We start from the raw sequence: 15530 nt of genomic DNA on the forward strand, positions 1-15530 counted from the left end.
ATTAATCAACAAAACACGTACCACTAGCAAGTAAAAGAGGCATCAGAGAGTTCAGGATCAGGACCCCTGTTGGCTGTTGCAATCTGCATTTCTGCACCTTGAGGCAGAGCGTGAGGACGACACCCCGGCACCACCCCAGCGAGGTAGTCAACGATTCAGCCATTGACCTCCAGCTTCGCCTCTTAGCCAGCGAGCGGGAACAGCACCTCTCCCTACTCCCTAGACTGCTGCCTGCTCCACACCGGCACACCTTGATGAGGCTCCAGCAGTTGAAGAGGCGGCGGGGGTGGGTCGGCTCCTACAGATGCTGATGCGGCTGCTCGACCATGCCGGACTGCAGCAGTCTGCAGATGGCCGGACTCGACCCGCCACCCGCGCTCCGCCGCCCTGTCCCCGCATCGAGGGCGCTCCGGCGCTCGCGCGGAACCGCAACGAAGGGGGTGAGGGAGGCGGCGAGCAGGTTGGCAGAGCCGCTGCCACTCGGCCATGCGTGGGAGGCCAACACGCTCACGGAGTTCGAGGTGGTTGCGGCAGAAGTTGGATGGGGAAAGCCGGCAGTCCGGCACCCGGCACCCGGCACCGGCAGGAGGGGGAATGGGGGATGGGGCAGGCGGGCAGCGGGAGCCGAACCAACACGCGTTGAAGTCAAAGCTACCCATCGCCTGATCAGCTGATCTTGGTTGCATTGGGGGCATAATATGTGAGTCGAGCCAAACGAAACAAGCTCGGATCCAGATATATCTATAAAAATGTTATTAGATATACTTTTCTAATTTTATTTGAAACCGTTTCAAATTTATTAGTTTTAAGTTTTTGACGGGACAAAAACTAAAAAAAAAAGTTCTTCATATCCTTTTGATTTTATTAACAACGTTAAAAGAGATTGGTCTAGCATTTAAGGGAAAACCGCACCAGAAACCGTACATATATGTGAGAGATAATGTTGTGCTAAAAGCATGTCCGACAGCTAAACAAAGGCTACCAATCAGTTAGACATGTCGAATTAAAAAAAACCACCACATACCCCCTATTGGTAATTAAGGTTTTGGACATGATTTAGCATACTAAGAAGTGATTAATTAAGGTGCATTTTTTCCTCTCTGCCCTTATTAAATAGGGTTACGGGTATCTTCAATGTTCATAGCTGGAGTGGTTAGCACGGCGAGACCCGAGGCAAGAGGATCAAGCTTCGATCCCTTGCTAGCGTTAGCGGGGTATTTTTGTTGGATCCATGAATTTTGCATAGCGGAGGGGACCGCGTTGGTGCTCGTACAGGATTGGCGCCCCTCTTCCATGGAAGGGGAAGCGGAGGGGACCCCTACCGAAGGGTCGCGCGCACAGGAAAAGGAGTCAAGGGGCATTCACGTCCAAAGGATGGTTACATGAGCTAAAATGACTTCATTTGTGCAAAAACTTCAATCCCCTAAAACGGCGTTAATTTCCAGTATGGAGGGAGTATACTCCTTCCTTCCATAAAAGAATGCAAATATAGGATCCATGCCAGTCAAATGAGCTCAAGTTTGAGTCGGTCTATGTAAATAATATTACTCCATCCATTCCAAGTTATAAGTCATTCCAACTTGCTTGGAGAGTCAAAACATATCAAGTTTGACCAAAATTATAGAAAAAATTACAAAGATTTATAACATCAAATAGCTATGCTATAAAAATATAATTAATAAAGAATCTAATGATATTTGGTATTATAAATGTTATTATTTTATTATATAAATTTGATAACTGCGCCTGCATCATCATCAACTACAATGATAGGTTAGACACACTTTTCGCCTAACGATGATCCCCAAACCCCTAGACTATAGTCTATAGGAACACCTTCTCAAATCAGGCGAAGTCAAGACACAACATTGTGGTGTGGTGGGCATGGGGACGACATCGCCATTGCTCGAGCCCTTGACCGGGCTAGCAGAGCAGTTGTAACACCCCTAGTGTTACGAGCTTATTTAGCATCGAGATTTAGACCTAACAGGATTTACCGAAACGAGTTTCTCGGATTATAAAATTTTAACTTAGGTTTAAAAGTACCACTCGTGGCGAGTTATATTGAACTAACTAGTTGAGTAGTTCTTGGATGTAGTTCAAAACTAAAAGTTATAATTTTCTAAGTCAGAAACGATAGGCAATGACATATTAGTATTTAAATTCTAGCTAATTTTCTTGAACGCTAACTTTATATTCTTGCATCGCTAGTTGCATCATGGTGAGTACTTTGGCGTGGAGTGGTTCGTAGAATGGTCTGATGTAGCGGGGTTATCCCAAGAATTTTTCTGAACTCGTTAGAACATGCGAAGAACCACGTTCGGTGTTCTGTTCGTGAACCGGCATGCTACGCGACGAACTCATCTTGGCCTTCTCGTATCTTTTTCCCTATTCGCTCTTAGGTCGCGCCGAGTGCTTTCCTAGCTAGCTGGTGGCGTAGACTTTGGATTAGTGAGGTTGGTCGAACCTTAACCGTTCTGGTTGGCAGCCTTTGGCATCGCTTTAAAAAGCGTGCACGACACTGGTTTTGGCCGTTTGGCCTTTGGCTGCGATTACCATGAGTCTCAGCGTCTTCTGCCGTGTCTGGCCACGCCGTGGCCTGGCTTCTGGCTCGGCACCTGGCCGAGCCTAGCCACCATCATCACGCTGCCGTCACCAATCGACTGGTCGCCCTCCTGCCAGTGCCTTGCCCCGCTGGCTGGCCTTGTGGCCATCGGCTGCACGCCGGGCCTGACAGTGTCACGGTCGCTCCCTGCTGTGCGCAAGCGGTAGCCGACTGGGGTGCTGCTCACTCGCATCGGCATAGGTCTGCGCCCTTGCCCTCTTGTCACCTCGGCTGCTATAGAGCTCGTCCTTGCTACACGAACCACCTACCTCGCCCTGTTCTCGACGTCGTCGTGTTGCCTGCCGCGGCGCTATTGCACTTGACCGCGTGCATGCACAGCTTTTTGGTGCTATCTGTGCTAACCGACGCACCTTGCCGGCCACGTTGTGCCACGTGCGCCCTTACCCCCACGCCCTGATCACTCGATCAGTCAGCTCGCCAACCCACCCTGCTCAGAGCTTTTAAATCGTTTCGTCGTCGCTAGCCACCATGACCGCCCCTCCCTCTCCTCCAAATTCATCGTGTACGAAGTGCCTCCCTCCAATTCCTTGCACTCATCGGTGCCCAAGGTCCATAGCTTGCCACTGCATTCAACCGTGGTGGGAATCGTCCACTAGAGGGCGTGCATGTAGCGTCGCCGTCGCCGCCAGTCAGCTTGCCGCTGGAACAGAGCACGGTTGGGGGCAAGGTCTTAACCGTTGGTAATGGTTCGATTGATGGCACCGGTAGTCGTAATTTGATCCCCTCTATCAGGGTGCTCACCCTTCTTTGACTAGGTTTCTCGCCGGTGACGCGGTGGCGCGTCCATGTCCACCTTGGAGCGCCGCTGCTCTAGTCGCTCGCACGTGGCCGAGCCTACTCAAAGGTCCTTCGCTTCAACCGTCTTCTCAGCGTGGACCACAGTGAGTCCCTGCTGCTTTCCCACCACCTCTATCTCTCCGTTAGCAGCTTAGGATGTCGGCGTGCTCGCGCCACCATGGCGGATGGCCGACAACACGGATAGGGCGCCGGGACTGTTGTTTAGCTCCTAGCCGCCGTCTTGGGGCTTGTCTTGGCCCTGCGGCGTGCGTCGGCCTATTCGGGTAGCCGGTGTTTCGCTCTGCTGACCGGCGTGGGTGCGCTGTGCCGGCTGGAGCCGTGCTGCCACGCGCAGAGCGTTAAGGGCTGACCTTGTGAGAAGGTGAGGATCAGGAGGGTGCGCAATGAAAAATGGGTCCCTTGTATAACAGTGCACGGAGTCATCTCATAATAACCACGTAGTACGGGGACTTTTATGCAAAAATTGCCAGCGCTCACACGGGCTCCACATCACGGTCCGCTCATTGGTCTGGCCTGCTACGCGTGTGTTCATTCCGCGTGGGCCGTGGGAGCCGCTGGGGCCGCCGCGTCTCGCTGGGCCAGCAGCTACGCGCTCAGCTGTCTCCACGTGGGCCGTGGGAGTTGCTGGGCCAAAATGAGTTGCCGGCCCTTTCTGTTATCTAAATGTTTTCTAATATAGGTTTCTAGTTAACTTATAAAATCAATATAAAATTGTGTAGTTTCCAAAAATTATGAAACCAATTTTGTTAGTCTCCTAAAATCATGATCTACCTGTTAGTATATTTTGCTCACATAGTTTGATAGTATTCTTGGAAGCTATATAATTAATTTAAGGTACTTAATATTGTAAGAATATAAACTTATAGGAATTGTTGTGATAAATTGGTAATATGGTTGAACCTGAAATTTGTACAGTAGGCTCCGAGAAATTAGGTACTCACTGTAATTTTTGTAGCTCCAGAATAATTAGTTTGCTAAATAGATAATGATGACCTATTTCGAATAAAGATTAAATGGATAGAATGAAATAAAGAAACATCTTGGGTTTTATATAACTAAAACATTGGTTGGGAAGTAATGCCTTATTCAACAACATGGATACATAGACCAGTGTTAGAGCTATCTCGTTAGCTTGTGAGGCATGATCGGATTTCTAAGCATTTCGGCTGTCGTTGATTATTTACATCTATGTATTTGCTATCAATGCATATCATATAGGTACGATGATGGATCAACAAATCAATTGATGGATGATTGGAAATCCAAAGATGGTATTCTCTCCAGAAGATGATGCAATAGGCTTTCTATCCAGTTGATGGTGGATGATTTGACGATGCAAATACTAACTCTTTAATATATATCTTAACCAGGCAAGCCCCGGTGCATAACCCCTACTTTTCTATAGTTTAAATTATATTTGTGCATTAAGTTTTAAGGAGTTGAATGAAACACACTTGCATATATATATATATATATATATATATATATATATATATATATATATATATATATATATATATATATATATATATATCCCATGAGTCTTACTAGTATGACATGATCATGTAGAATGCTATGCTACAGGACTCTGGTAGAAGTAGAGTGATTGCCTGTCACTCACGAGAGATAGGAAATATATTATTGTATTATTATCACTTGGAAAATATAAATGGTGGAAAGAAAAATAGTGACCGGGCAGGGATATGGTTTGGGTATTGGTGGGTGTAAGAGTTTGTGTCACCGTGGACGCGGGACATGGCTTGGTTACACTGCTTTCCCTGTCTGTGTCGGTTAAGGACCGGTCATTGCATAAGACGCTAGACAAGTCACAGATTTATTATCCTGAGCACATACTTATGTATGGGCTGCTTGGAAGACTTGTTGCTCTCTTGTCGTGGGTTCTGGCTCCTTCCGGACCGACTGTCAGGGTTTTATTTTGGCGGAGGAGGTCCTTGCACCGCCCTGAGTCTGGGACTCAGGGGCGGAGGCTTGGGGTCCCTAGTTTGGATGGGGACCTAGGACCCTAGGACAAGAGGGTGATGGGTTAGTCCTACTTGTGCCCAGGGGTATAAGCGGGGCGTGTGTTTTCGGGGCTACCCAGCTGGAGACATTGGTTTACGAATTGCCACCGAGTCAGTATGACTTGTCTTAACTCTAGAATCGTAGTAAGAACTGAAAGATGAAAGATGGAATAGGAAAAGGAAATCTGATTGCTTACCACCTGCTTGAAAGTAGCACAAGTGCTTACATAGAATGGTCAGTTAATGAACCAATGCAGCTATTAATAAAAATCGAATATAAGGACACACGCTTAATAATGCTTACTGCAAATGCAATAAACCCACAAGCTAGATAGCCTTGCATATCCTTGGAGTCTTTTCTTTCCTCCTATCGGGTAAGTCTTGCTGAGTACAATTGAGTACTCAGGGTTTTATTCCCCCTGTTGTAGGTGACAGGTGGATGCTAAAGCTGACCATGGGTGTGGATTCCTCCTGGTGGACTTAGAGAGGATTTCCTTTACGCTGCTGATCATAGTTTTTATTTATAACTCTCACCAAATGTTTTTATAAATGAAAGTTGTATAATCTGTTGTTATAGTTTACATATCAATGCTTCATCATGCCATGAATAGATAATTATTTCCACTGTAATTCTGATCACATATTTATATTCCGCTGTTAAATTAAATTGTTCATAACTCTGATAATATGAGTACATTCTATTGTTATAGTAATAAATATTATACTCTGATGTTGTATTAAAAGTGATGTAAGAAATGGTTAAGAATGATGTAAGCTTTATTCTCTCATTTGTGATCCTGATGGCAAAAATGTGGATTTTCGGGTTCTCCCTTGGGGTGTGCCCGACGGAACCGAGTAATTTAGTGTTTTCCCCTGAGTGCTTAGTGTCTAATGGAAGACAAGAACTCCTAGGAGGCATTAGATTAGGTGGTTCTACCACAGCAGTGGGGCATGCCACCAAGGAAGGTTGTGGATGAGCACTCGAATCTACCACTCTAGGACCTTTGCCTTGGCGGCGCACAATAGCCTTCATTGAACGCCTCCTAAGGACACCAATGCATGATGGCATTAGCACGCCCCTCCCCAAAGTCAAGGTAGCATCTACCTGCATGTGGGCACATGGGTTTGTAGGTGCTCGCTACGCTTGCAGAGCCTAGCCATGAGCGTGCTCCAGATGGTGTCCACTGAGGTTGTTGAGCGGGCACATCTTGAGCTTGGCCACCAACCATCCATGGCTAGGAAGATGTTGTGGCACTATGACTCGGCTGAGGAGGGTATCGACCTCTTGAAACCACCCCTCCTAGCAGCACTTGAGGACCAACGCTCGAGAGCTGTGGTAGTCGGGGTGCATGCCATCATCCCGCATCATTCTATCGACCACCTCATGCATGAGAGCGAAGCAAATATGGTGTGGCAGCCCAACATGGAGCACACATTTGATCGGAGAGCTCATTGAGGTGGGGGCTTTCGACCATAGTGGCAATGTCGATAGAATATCATCGACAGTCCTCCAAGGGGTATCCCATGAAGGTGGATTGATCGGCAGAGGAGCGTGAAATCAAGAATAAGAAGGCAACAGAGACACACTGAGTTAGATAGGTTCAGGCCATCAGTATGACGTAATATCCTACTCTAGTGGTTTGTTGATTTGTATTAGCTATCGTATGATATTGCGTGAGTTTGGAGTGGGTCCTTGCCCGCTTTATATAGTCCTGGGGAGTAGAGTTACAAGTCAGTTAGATCTGAGAGATAACCGAAAAGTAATAACTGATTACTAGGAATCTTGGAATCATACATATCCTAATAGATCTCATAGTATCTTCAGAATATCTTCTAGATGTCTTGCGGGAGGCGCCGAGCAGAGTCGTGCCCCGTAAGGCTTCGTCTTGTGGGCTAGGCCACCCCTAGGGGCACAACCCATGTGGTCTGCCATGGGTAACCGGGGTCATGCCCCCCATAGCTAGTCCTCGAGCGCCTTGTACCTGTTGTGCAACATCAGTCTTGAGTTTATCCGAGCAGGTGCGAACTGAAGCCGAGCAACCAAACTCAAGGTCCAAACACCATGATGAGCTTGCTGAGCAGTTGTGAGCAGTTGCCTGAGCAGCATGTACTATCACCAAGTAGCATGAACCATAGCCAAGCAGCATAACCCAAGCATGGCTTGCCATAAGGGTGTAAGGAGCTCAAGTTCAGAATCAAAAATTTCTTTGTAGTAGACCAAGTGTGCCCACTTAGAGTCCGATCATGAGAAAAGGAGATAGTCTTCTTCGGCTTCATGAGGCGTGGAGTCTTCCTAAATGAAGCAAGCACATTCACCGTGAGGTGAAGTGTGCCCACTTAGTCCCTGAGTCTGATAGTAGATGACGCAGTCATATGGTGCCAGGGTCCAAAGTAGAAGAATAGTGAAAGACCAAGCTGAGCAGGAAGCCAGTCCCCAGGCGTAGCCCCGAAATGAGAAAGAGCACATTCATCAGCAAGGTGAAGTGTGCCCACTTAGTCCCCGAGCCTGCTAGAAGATGAAGAATGAATCTTGTAGCAGGGTCAAAGTCAGAAAAATAGTAAAAAGACCTAGCTGAGCAGGCGGCTAGTCACCGAGCCGTTAACGGAGTTATCTAGAAAAAACCTAACCATGGAGAAAAAACTAGAGTAATGGCTATACAGTAACTATTACTAAGCCCCAATAAATGGCAGAGAAGTCAGCGATTATTCGGTGAGTGATAACCAACGACGGCGATAAATGAGCGACATGGGCTGCGGTTATGTGAAACCCCAGGTTATGGTCCATTTAGCCACTGTCGAAGGATGTGGAGGGGCACAAATTGTGGGAACTGGTTCCCCTAAAACCCTCGAATGTGAAAGGGTGGGAAAAGTGCTTTATAACTCTGCCTACCGCATCCTGTGTTCCCACCTTTGCCACTTTGCCATTCCTGTCTTCATCCTCAGTCCTCACGCTTCTAGATTCGCATCCACATTTGCTTCCGCCACCAAACCCTAATCACATCTGAGAGATGGCGTCTGAAGAAGGGAGCTACCAAATCGAAGAAAACAAACCCCAAGAAGGCGAGCGGCGGTGCCCAGCGTGATGAAGAGTGGGTGTCGTCACGAATGGGAGAGGCGGAGCTTAGTAGATTGGTGGAGGCTAGCATTCTTCCTGACCGCGCTACTGCTAGATGGCGGCCGGCCCTTGGTGAGCCATTCCCAACACCTCATACCGATGAAGTGGTGGTATTCGAGGATTATTTCTGGCATGGGTTAGGATTTCTTATTCATTCATTCCCTGAGGGATCTGTTGGAGCTCTAGGTGGTTAGTCTATGCAACCTCCATCCTAATACTATTTTGCACATCTGAATCTTCATCCATTTCTATGAGGCATATCTCGAAATCCTACCCCACTTCAACCTCTTCTGTCACCTGTTCTAGGCTGAAGAAGAGAGGCGACAGTGGTTCCAAGGTGGTCGGTGGGGTGTACCTTCAGCTGTGTGATGGGATGGCGAGCGAGTACCTTACTGTGCCGCTGAACACATTAGTGAAGGGGTGGAACACCAGGTGGTTCTACATGAAACAGAGCCACCCAGCCATCTACTGCGATGCTGACCACATCTCGAAGAGCCAAAGGAGCTGGTCGGAGATGTCGAGCTACGCTGACATGGAGCAAGCAAGGGAGCTCCTTGCCTTAATAAAGAGCGTGAGGACCAACAACAGATTGGTAGCAGCAAGCTTTATAGTACGCCGTGTGCAGCCCTATAAGGAGAGGGCTCACCTAGCCTTCGAGTTCAAGGGGGAGACCGCAGGAGAGGCCAGAGATGCTGTCGAGGGACATTGTTGAAGAGTGGTCTACTAGAGCTATTCGCTCCATTTGCCTCATTCAACATGTCAGGGTATATGAAACCCTTTAATTGCAAAAATCTACCTCCTTAGGTAAATATATCAGTTGTGTATTCCTGATGCTATTTATCCTTTGTCATTGCTGAGCAGTGGACTGATTTAGTTATGCGAAAATCCACTCATAGGATAGGGCGGTGTACTTTTCTAGTGTGCCAAGAGGTGATTGGCCACCAGCAGTAGATGCACGACCATCGGCTCAACCTGAAGAAAGTTCCATCAGGCGTTTCTTCGGAGGCTAGAGGTATGGATGCTGGTCGAACAGAGAGTCCTCCCCCTGGTATCAGAGAAAACCCAGGGGAAGAGGGCAGCGACAAACGAGCTAGCCCAGAATAAAAGGAAGACGGCGGCTACTGCTCCCCTCAAACTAGGTGACATCTCACTTGGCGATGAGTAGACCACTCGAATGTGAAGGACCGCGCTGTTCGATTGGTCTGATGACGACGAAGTTTCGATGGCTCCTCCATCGAGCACGAAGGAGCCTCCACACAGCACACACATAGAGGATCAATCAAGGGGAGGCAAAGAAGTCCCCAAGCAGCAAACGAGGGAAGTCCCCGAGCAGCGGGTGAGGGAAGCCCCCGCACAACATACGATGGGAGTCCCTAAGCAACAGGCAGAGGTAAACTCAGAGTGGCATGTAGAGCAGAGATCAATTATGGAGGAGGCAGGACCTCCCCCCCAAAGCATAGGAGTCAACCCCACAGTTGCGCCTAGGGGCTCGGGCAGGCACCACCGGTTTAAGAAGTTGAACCGACAGACCAAACCATAAGTACCCTTGTCTTGGAGTTACTTTGCTATAGTTTCTTAATTTTTCTAGCGACTAACGAGCCGATCTGATGCAGTGCAAAGCATACGGAGGATCTGACCCCACCAGTCTGGACTATCGAACAGCCGAGGGCTGATCCTAGGGTGGAAAACAATGCCGGCGGAGGAGTCAACCGCTGCCGCTGGTGAACTTGGAGGCGGCGAACAATTGGTGCCAGCAACAAACGAGTCAGTGACTATACCCAAGGCAATGGTGGAACCGTCAGGTCTTTAGGAGCAGAAGCTAGAGTTACTAGTGATGCGTCGGAGTCTGGGGCAACGAAGCCGGTGGCAGCCGAGGAGCAAATGGCACCCCCTGAGGCATCGCCGGGGATGGTCGGACCCACTGTCCTGGCATAGAACCCCCCAATGGTTCCTCAAGCTATGATGGAAGAGGATGAGGTGGAAGGGATCGAGCATGCTGAACCTCCACTCCAATCCGTCTGAATCCTTCACAAGCATGGCGACGAGGTGGTGGTTATCAAGGAGGAAGACACCACCAGGGAGATGAAGGGACTGAAATCCACCATCTCTAGAGTAATGAAACAAATCAAGGTCAATACTAATCTTTGGAATGCACAACTATGTTGTTGGAGACCGGAGTTCATCATTAGCATTGTACATTTGTAGGGGATAACTCGGACTACCGAGCAACGACACCAGCTGATAAAGAGGATGGAACCCCTCGCTAAGGAGAACGAGAAACTCAGGGAGGCGATGAAAGCTCTAGTTTGGTTTTGGTGAATTGATGAAACCCTAAGTGCTAACCTAGTTTATCAAGTAATCATGATATAGGTAGCACACTCCAAGTTGCGAAGCAAACAAAGATCATAGCATGATGAAGATGATGCCATGGTGATGATCAAGTGCTTGGACTTGGAAAGAAGAAAGAGAAAAACAAAAAGCTCAAGGCAAAGGTATAAACCATAGGAGCTATTTTGTTTTGGTGATCAAGACACTTAGAGAGTATGATCACATTTAGGATTGATAGCCGTACTATTAAGAGGGGTGAAACTCATATCGGAATGCAGTTGTCAAAGTGCCACTAGATGCTCTAACTCATTGCATATGCATTTAGGATCTAGTGGAGAACTAACTCCCTTGAAAATGTTTGTGAAAAATATGCTAACACATGTGTGCAAGGTGATACACTTGGTGGTTGGCACATTTGAGCACGGGTGAAGAAGTTAGAGGTGAAATGGAGTTGGTCACAAAGATGCTGGCGTCGGTTAAAAGACCGGACGCTGGGTCGCTCAGTGACCGGACGCTGATGGGCTATGTCCGATCGTGTTGTCGGTCAGCACTGTAAGAAGTCACAGTGTGACCGGACGCTGGCAGGGTCCGGTCAAGCATGACCAGACACGTCCGATCGACAAAAACACATTTTGGACCCTTGCTGTAAACGATCGGACGCTGAGGGTCCAGCGTCCGGTCAGCTCTGTTGGAGCGTCCGGTCAACATTTCGACCATTGAGATCAAACGATCACTGTTGAACGTAGGAGACATGTGGCCACCATTGGGTGACCGAACGCTGAGGAGCAGCGTCCGGTCAATAGGACCGGAGCATCCAGTCACCCCGATCAGTACTCAGTGAAGGGGTACAACGGCTCTATTTTATGGGGGCTTCTATTTAAGCCCTATGGCCGGCTCAAGCTCTCTCTCTTGGCCATTTACATTGACATAGCAACCTTGTGAGCTTAGCCAAAGCCCTCCCACTCATCTCCATCATTGATCCATCATCTTTGTGAGATTGAGAGTGAATCCAAGTGTATTGCTTGAGTGTTTGCATCTAGAGGCACTTGGTGTTCGTGTTTCACTGCGAATTTTGCTTGTTACTCTTGGTGGTTGCCACCACCTAGATGGCTTGGAGCAGTGAGGATCGTTGAGCGGAGGGTGGTGATTATCTTCGGCTCCAATTGTGGTGATTGTGAGGGGTTCTTGATCTTTCCTCGGCGGAGAGCCAAAAGGTACTCTAGTGGATTGCTCGTGGCTTGTGTGATCCTCATCTTGTGTTGGTTGTGTGGCACCCTATTGAGGGTTTGGCATGTGAAGCCAATTAGCGCGTGAACCTCCAAGTGAGTGAATCGCCACAACGAGGACTAGCTTGCCTGGCAAGCAAGTGAACCTCGGTAAAAATCATTGTGTTCATCATTGATTCTGAGGTGATTGGTCTTCATTGTTATTCATCCTTGTGATTGATTGGTTCTTTCATCTACATGGTGGTATAACCCTCTTGATCACTCTCTTTACTTTACCAGCAAACTAGTTGACAAGCTCTTTAGTGTAGCTAGTTGTGAGAGCTTGCTTGCTTGGTTGGTGTGTCTCTTTAGTTAGCCTTTGAGAGCACACTAACATAGGGTAGTGTCATAGCTCTTGTGTGAATCAACACTATCTAAACTAGAATTGTGGTAGGTGGCTTGCATTTTGAGTAGGCTAGCATAACTCTTGCTTCGCCTCATAATTGTCTAACTATTTTGTTAAGTGTTGTTGTAGAAATTTTATTAGGCTATTCACCCCCCTCTAGCCATTAGGACCTTTCAAGTGGTATCAAAGCTGAGGTCACCGTTATTTGAGGCTTAACAACCTTCAGTGTTAAAATGGCTCAAATCAACAACACCAAGAAGCCACCTCAATTTGATGGCTCAAATTATTCTTATTGGAAGACAAAGATGACCACACATATCAAGTCAATCAATAGAAAGGTGTGGAAGGTGGTAGAAACCAAAATTGAGATTGATGATCTGGAAAATCCCACCGTGGCTAAAGAAGTGCTTCTACAAAATAATGACATTGCTCTAAGTACCATTCATGATGCAATTGATGTGAGAACATTTGAGCAAATCAAGAATATTGAGATGGCTCATGAAGCTTGGAAGAAATTGGAAGAATCATTTAAGGGTACTCAAGCCGTGAAGGGTGCAAAGGCATATATTCTCAAAGAGAAGTTTGCATGCTTCAAGATGAAGGAAGATGAGAGTGTGCCGGACATGTTCCATCGGATGGAAGTGATTGTCAATGATCTCAAAGCACTTGGTGAAAAGATAGAGGACAAGGACTTCTCCAATAAGTTCTTGAGATGTTTGCCCGCAAGATTTGGCATGTTGGTCACCTTACTAGTGATGACCGGTTTGAACACAATGACACCAAACCAAATTTTGGGAGATATCATGACCGATGACACTTATAGAGATGATGATGAGAAGGAAGAAAAAGAAGGAGAAGAAAGATGACAAGAAGGATGACAAGAAGAAGAGCATGGCATTCAAAGCTACATCATCAAAGGGCAAAGCTAAGCAAGAGACATCAAGTGAAGAAGATGAATCTTGGGATGATGATGATGATGATGATGAGAAGATGGCTCTCTTTGTCAAAAGATTTGGCAAATTCATGGTGAAGAAGGGCTACCGTGTAAGAAGAAAGAAATCTTCATTCAAGAACAAAGAAGAGTCAAGAAGGTGCTTCAAGTGTGGAAGCAAAGATCATCTTGTTGCTCAATGCCCATACAATAGCGACAATGATGATGACAATAAGAAGAACAAGAAGAAGGACAAGAAGGAAAAGAAAGAGAAGAAGGACAAGATGGCATTCAAGAAGAAGAAGGGTGGTTCATATGTAGTCACTTGGGATAGTGATGCTTCATCAAGTGATGATGATGATGATAGTGATGATAACAAGACCACCAAGAAGAAGGTTCTTGCAAGCATTGCTATCAATGAGAAGCCTTCTCTCTTCGAATCTTCATCATGCTTCATGGCTAAGGCCACTAAGGTACAATCTTGTGATGATGAAAGTGATGAAGAACATGTTGATGATAATGAACATGAAAATGAAAATGATAGTGATAGTGATGATGATGAACCTACTAAGGACAAATTATTTGACATGCTAGAAGATGCTAAAGAACACTTTGACATTAAGAGAAGGGAATGCAAGAGCTTGAATAAGGAGATAAAAGTCCTTAAGCAAGCCCTTGATGAGCTCAAAGCAACTCATGAGAAGCTAGAGGAAGCCCATGAGAAGCTTGGCAAAGCTCACAAAAAGCTTGAAAAAGCTCATTCTTCTTCGCTTAAAGAGCAAAATAAAAAGAAGCATGTTGAAACTTGCAATATAGGTTTAACTTGTGATATAATTGACGAATCACTATCTATGCCTATCATTGTTGCTCCTACTAACCCTTCTTGTAGTACTTTTCACTTCCTCCTCATCTAGTAGTGATGGTCTCACTTGTGACACCTCACAAGTGGTTGAGAATGAGAACCTCAAGAAGGAGGTCAATAAGCTCACTCACACCTTAGCTAAAGCTTATGGTGGTGAGGACCGCTTGCTTATGTGTTTGGATAGCCAAAGAGCTTCTCTCTACAAAGAGGGATTGGGCTATACCCCCAAGAAAGGCAAAGTGGCCTTTGCTCCTCATAAGACTAGTTTTATGAAAAATAACGGTCGGTTTTGCACTAGTTGCAAGCAAGTGGGTCACAAAGAGCAAGAATGCAAAAACAAGAGCAAAAATGCTAATGTATCCTTCATTAAGCTTGATTCATGCTATATGCTTACTAAGGGCACAAATGGTGTGAAGGCTAAGTTCATTGGTAAACCATGGATGGGCTCAAAAAAGAAAGTCATTTGGGTACCAAAGAGCTTAGTGACTAACCTTCAAGGACCCAAGCAAGTTTGGGTACCTAAAAAGAATTGATCTTCTTTTGTAGGTCAATTACAAAGCCAGAGGAAGGTATTGGGTTCTTGATAGTGGGTGCACTCAACACATGACCAGTGATGTAAGAATGTTCAACTCAATCAACACCAATGACAATGATGGTTATGATAGTATCACATTTGGTGATAACGGCAAAGGCAAGGTCAAAGGGCTTGGTAAGATTGCAATATCCAATGACATGAGCATATCTAATGTGTTGCTAGTAGAGAGCTTGAATTTCAACTTGCTATCCGTGGCTCAATTGTGTGATCTTGGATTCAAATGCATATTTGGGGTAGATGATGTAGAGATCATAAGTGTAGATGGCTCTAACTTGATCTTCAAAGGCTTTTGATATGAGAATCTGTACTTGGTTGATTTCAATGCTAGTGAAGCTAGATTATCTATATGCTTGTTCACTAAGTCTAGCATGGGTTGGTTATGGCATAGAAGGCTTGGTCATGTTGGAATGAAACAATTGAATAGATTGGTTAAGCATGACTTGGTTAGATGCTTGAAAGATGTTGTGTTTGAGAAGGATAAACTTTGTAGCTCTTGTCAAGCCGGCAAACAAGTTGGAAACACCCATCCTAAGAAAAGCATGATGAGCACTAGTAAAGCATTTGAGTTATTGCACATGGACTTGTTTGGGCCAACATAATACACTAGCATTGGTGGTAACAAATATAGCTTTGTAATAGTGGA

This window comes from Miscanthus floridulus, chromosome 12, assembly GCF_019320115.1.
Source record: "Miscanthus floridulus cultivar M001 chromosome 12, ASM1932011v1, whole genome shotgun sequence".
In the NCBI taxonomy this organism is placed as follows: Eukaryota; Viridiplantae; Streptophyta; class Magnoliopsida; order Poales; family Poaceae; genus Miscanthus; species Miscanthus floridulus.